The following is a 6,000-nucleotide window of genomic DNA, read 5'->3' as shown; positions in this document are numbered from 1 at the left end:
AAAGATACAGTGGAAGGAATAGTGCCACCATTGTTGTTGTCAGTGGGGAGAGTAGTGCCCCACTGTTGGTGCCAGTGGAAAGAATAGTGCTACACCGTTGGTGCCAGTGGAAACAATAGTGCTACACCGTTGGTGCCAGTGGAAAGAATAGTGCTACACCATTGGTGCCAGTGGGATGAATAGTGCTCAATCGTTAGTACCAGGGGGAGGAATAGTGTCCCATCATTAGGGTCAGTGGGAGGTAGAGTGCCCCATCATTGGTGTAAGTGGAATAATTAATGCGCCATCATCGGTGGCGTTGTGAGAAATAATACCCCATGGTTGGTGTCAGAGAGAGGAATAGTGCCCCCATGGTTGGAGTCAGTAGGGAGAGTAGTGGTCCACTGTTGGTGACAGTGGAAAGAATAGTGTTTCATCATCGGTATCAGTGGGAGGAAAAGTACCTGATTGTTGGTGTCAGTGGGAGGAAGAGTGCTCCATAATTTGTGTCAGTAGGAGGAATAGTGCTCCATCAATGGTGTCAGTGAAATCATTTATAAGCTATCATTGGTCATAAAAGAGAAAGTGCATCAAAAATAAGCCACGTCCATAAATCATTGAGGATGCAAAATACGGTAGTACTAAGTATTACCAGGGAGGCGGACTTTTTAGGCTAAGAAACAATGGAGAAGATAGACAGTGATGAATAAGACAAACTTGATCTACATCCACTGATCATAGTCAAACTTTGTTAGAATTTTGTTAATAGTTTCAACTTGATCAGAGAGATCACATATATCTATCACATAATGGAAAATAAACAAAATTTGCAGTTCTCATGTGTGGTGCATCAATTCTTTCTTTTGATGATCAACAGGCAGCACATTGTCAATATCATCTAATTAATCTAGTTATAACTTAAGGAGATTGTGCAACTATTCACCAGTAACTTCATAAGAACAGTTACACATGATTAGGACCTGTAGGCAGATAGTTTGCATTCGGGCGGCCTGATTGCTTCCACAATTTGTTACACCCAAGCACACAAAATCCCCCACCCAAAAAAAAAAAAAAAATGTTGAGCCCCCCCACATATACGCACGGACAAACAAACGCACGTTTTAGGGAGCCAACGCATGAAAAGGTCGATTGCGATACACACTACATATCGCTGTGCACATGCACAAACTGGCTCCTAACTTTTTTAGCTGGCTGCTAGATTCAAACAAGTTTGTCAAGCCCTGCCATATGGTTAATAAACTAAGTATACAGGGCTATTCTGGACTGGAAATGGTTCAAAGCAACCAGGAAAAAAAAAAAAAAAAAAAGTAAAATCTTCACTAAAGCAAGAACATAAACAGGCTTTCTTCTAAGAAGTACTTTGGCCCCTTAGCAGACAAAACTTTGCGTTGGAGTAATAATTCCCTGGAAATGATGTTTTATTCGGTTACTGAAGCCGTGCTTGGGAAGATGCCAAACTCTAATTAACCTGACAGGGGACCACCATGTCAAAGTTAAAATCCAGAGTCATTAGGTTCTCCAGACACAATGCAGTCTCTGGTTCCATGAATGGTGACAATGTCTGCCCTGGAATCCTGTTCACTTGGCGTTTGTAGGTTTACAGGAAATATACAACACAATGAAATTCAGGGACAAGCAGGTGTGCCATTCATTCTTTAACACAGTACAGCGCCAGTCTGCTCTCTACTGTCTAATTACACCCTTTAAAAGTGTGCAAAATTCTGAGGCACCCTAGTCCAAAATGTAAAAAACTGGCCTGGGACAATGCACACAACCATCCTGATCAAATAAACTTTAGCTCAAAAGCCCACCTTCACATCAGAGGTCCCACATCATGTCAGAGGGCCCCCCATCAAGTCTGAGTCCCTGCTATATGTCAGAGTCTCTCCATCACATCAGATTCTCCCTCCCCCATCACCGAGTCTTTTCATCACAGGGTCCCCCCTTCACAGTCCCTAATTACACAATCACCTCCTCACATCAGATTCCTACCTATTTTGCTCCAACAGTGCAGCAGAGGGCGGGAGGTAGAGCAGGTCTGGAGGAGCCAGACTTTTATTTTCTCCTGAATGTGGGGATGGCCTTGCATGCTTGCCCTGGATTAGCGTCATGAGCTGCCATGGTTCAGGCATGCTGGCCGCCAACACTATAGCAGTGAAAGATGCCATGCCAACCTTTCGGACCTCACGGACCACTAAACTCACAATTTTGAATCCCGCGGACCACTAACATGGATTTTACATGCCAATGATATGTGCATTAAGTCTTAAGCTGGCCATAGATGGATCGAAATTCGGCTGGTTCAGCAGGAACCAGACCAGTTTTGATCCATCTATGGGCAGGTTAGTTGCACCGAAGACAATCCATCAATCGGCTTCAGTGCAACCAGCCTGTTTTTTTTTCTTTTTTTTGTACAATCACAGCAGTTGGCTGTGACCATTGTATTTTGACGTCTGGGAAACCTCCCGCTGTCAGAACACAACAGCGCAGCGGGAGGAATTCCCCCAGTAACACAGTGTTGAAATTGAGCAAAAAAAAAAAAAAAACGCATAAACTATGGCCAGCCTTACCAAAAAATAAAGAATCCTTTTAATAAAGCTTATTTAAGTAAAAAAAAAACAAAAAAAAAAAAAACAGCTCATGAAGTAAATGCAACGCAGTTCAACATGTCAGTTATTAAAACTGGACATTGCAAAATCTGGTGCAGCTCAGCATAGAAATCAGCTTCCAGGTTTTATTGTTAAAGCTTAAGACCCCTTTCACACTGGGGCTGGGGCCGCGTTAGCGCTACAGCGCAGCTCGTTTTAAGGATGCCGTACTGCTGTTTAATTGGCGCTTTTGCACCACTTTTCGGGAAGCTAGCAGGGCGTTTTTAACCCAAAAAAAGGGGTTATAAACTCCCGTTTTGTAGCGCTTTCAAAGCACTGCCCATTCATTCCAATGGACAGGGGTGTATTGGGAGCGCTGTATACAGCGCTCCCAACCCACCCCAAAGATGTTGCTTGCAGGACTTTTTTCCTCATCCCGCAAGGGCACCGCCCCAGTGTGAAAGGCACATTGGAAGGAATAAGAGGCAGTTTTCAGACGCTTAGCAGAGGCTATTTCTAGCACTATAGTGCCTGAAACCTGCCCCAGTGTGAAAGGGGTCTAATTGAACAAGCTGAAGTTAGATGCCGATTGGCTACCATACACAGCTGCACCAGATTTTGCACTCATCAGTTTTAGTAACTCAACTCCTGTATGTCAAGGCACATACATTAACACAGAGTAATTCTCACAAAGCAGCAAAGATTGTTTCTCTCTACTTTTATTACTTTTTTTTTTTTTTTAGCTTAGTCAGTACTAGTTCCCAGTATAGCCCTATTCTTGTTTCACAGTGACACCAAGTGGATTATAAAATCAGTAACAAAAAGTATATGAATAAAAAAAAAAAAAAAATAATTATATATATATATATATATATATATATATATATATATATATATATATATATATATATATATATATATATATATATAGGCAATTACAAATCACAAGCCAATATTATTTAAATGGACCAGAGAACCAGTAGAAGGACCATTTTTTAAAAAAGTTTTCCTCACATGAAAGAAATGTAGGGGCTGCTATAGCTGCCCCCCTATTGAAAATGCTAGTTGCCTGGCTGACCAGCTTAAAATTGTCTGCGATAAATAGGTAGGAGACATGCCTGCCTTAGGAGTCTAAGCCTCAATGCAAAGCCCCATGTATTTTTTGCATACTGAAATTCTAGAACACACACTAGCATTTAATATATTCAGATTTGCCAGTTCATCAATAAACTCCTATAAATAGTACATGTAATTGATAAAAGTAAACATACGGTATGTAAATTTAACATTCACAGTTCCATAGAAAGCTTCCTTGCAGTAGAACGTGCACGTCACACACAAGTTAAGAAAGAATGTACATCGTGAAGGAGCTTAGGCATTCTGGATCCGCCTCTGCACTGGAATCCTATAGGAACCATGTTTAAACGCCCTACTCAGCTCTGTCATTACATGCTAATGTCATACCTGCATGCTAATGTTGAGATTTATTGTCTAGAGGGCAAATGCAGGACAAGCAGGGACTGGCTCAATGTTATTGCAGCTTTCTGTTACATTTTTGTATTTTTAGTGGGCAGACTGGAAATCAAAACAGTGCAGGATCATTTTACTGGTGTAGCATGATTGTCAATTATAAAAAGTGTAGAAAAATCATCCTAGCCAGAAAACCGAGGCGCCGTTCTCATTTGGGTAAATAGGAATTGCGTGATTCTACCTGCAATTTCAAATCATGGCGTGAAGCAGGTTTGGGATTCCATTCAAGGTGATTCAATGGCTTACAAATGTGGTGCAACTTTGCCGTGATTGTGATGGCAGAAAACGTGCGAGAATCGTGGCAACACGCGTGGCCAGAATTTGGTCCCTGAGCTTCTTTGTCACGACAAACGAGCATAGGGCAGCCCATTCAAGTAGATAGCATTGTAATTTTTACTTTGTTTCAATTCACTCGCTAAGATAAGTGAAAATTCACTTGGAAATGGAACATGCTCTATATTGATGTCCATTCATACCCTCTCCAAAACCAACTTGGGCACAGATTTCGAAACACTAACTGCTCCCCAGGGTTGTTTGTATTCTCTATAGCAGCCATTCTCAACCAGGGTTCTCCAGAGCAGTGGTTCTCAACCCTGTCTTCAAGTACCCCCAACAGGCCATTTTTGCAGGTTTTCCTTTATCTTGCTTTAAATCGGAGTCAATGTTTTGGTATTTTGGACAGATATTTTAACAAAGAGCACTTCCCAAAACATGGCCTGTTGGGAGTACATGAGGACAGGGTTGAGAACCACTGGTTCAGAGGATACCAGGGGTTCCTTGAGCTGTGGTTGAATGACCTCTCATTGGATGATGCCTGCATACTTGTGGTCCCAACACCACTGATCAGAGCTAGAAACGTGGCACCAATGATCTTTTTATCTGACTGTAAGGGTAGTATTATTCTGACTACCAATGTAAGAGGGGGCAGTCCTCCCCTACTGACTACTAGTGTAAGTGGCATTGTTCCCTTTGCCCCCCTCCACTAAATGGTTTTTGTAAGGGTTCCACGAAGGAGTTCCCCCAGGGTAAAAAAATGTTGATAAAGGCTTGTCTACACATTCCTTGAACTGGTTATCCTAGCAAAGCCTACTAAAAGTGACATGAAACAATGTCTTCCTTCTTAAAAAAATAATCCATACGCAGCTACTACTTAAAGTGGTTGTAAACCTCAGACATGAAATATGAACGGAGCATATCCCTCTATAGTGTGTACTTGTCTCCATCCAGAGCACTAAGTAATGTCTGTCTGCGGTCTCGTTCCTCTGGTATCAGCACGATTTACTTCTGGAACGTTTTCCTGACCCCAAGATGTAAAAAAAGAAGGGCAGGGGACGGACCTCCAGCACACAACATGTGATTGACCACCTCAGCTTTGTTCCTGTGTGCCATGTGAAAGGAGGGGGGGGGGGGGGTTGTGTCCCTACCGCCACCTGCTTTCTCAAACAAGCTGTCAATTTTGCACTTGGAAGGACTATAGAGAAAAAAAAAAAAAATGTATGTAGGTGGCTTTGTTTCGTCTCTGTGTATCACCTTAGGCCAATCACTTCCCTGGGAATATGAAGAGGTTTACAAATCACTTTAAATCTCAACTGCTGGGAAACTTAAAAAAAAATATTCCTTGCAGATAGACTGTGCCCACGCTGCAAGGGTTAATTGCTTGTTTGGGTCTAAGAGACTTCGAAAAGAAAAATTGACTTACCTGATCCATGGCTCCTCGCTGCTACTAGACCAATCCCTGCAGTGTCTTTGCCCCCCATGCGCCACCGGTCTAAGCTCCTGAAGTCATCAAGACTAATGCATGGTCTATAACCCTGCACTGGCTGTGATGGCGCTGAGGGACAGTCCACTGCTGGAGATGGGGGGAGTGTTGCCTGCTTTGGGG

General features: G+C 42.5%; 1 protein-coding gene across 3 annotated transcripts in view; it reads right to left on the bottom strand.

Moving 5' to 3' along the window:
- The window catches only part of KANK1 (KN motif and ankyrin repeat domains 1), a 256,209-nt gene that overhangs the window by 101,915 nt on the left and 148,294 nt on the right, over nt 1–6,000 (bottom strand). The gene's annotated exons all lie outside the window — the stretch shown is intronic.

This window comes from Aquarana catesbeiana, linkage group LG01, assembly GCF_042186555.1.
Source record: "Aquarana catesbeiana isolate 2022-GZ linkage group LG01, ASM4218655v1, whole genome shotgun sequence".
NCBI lineage: Eukaryota > Metazoa > Chordata > Amphibia > Anura > Ranidae > Aquarana > Aquarana catesbeiana.
The sequence above is the reverse complement of the archived record's forward strand: the minus strand, read 5'-3'. Positions and strand labels throughout refer to the sequence as shown.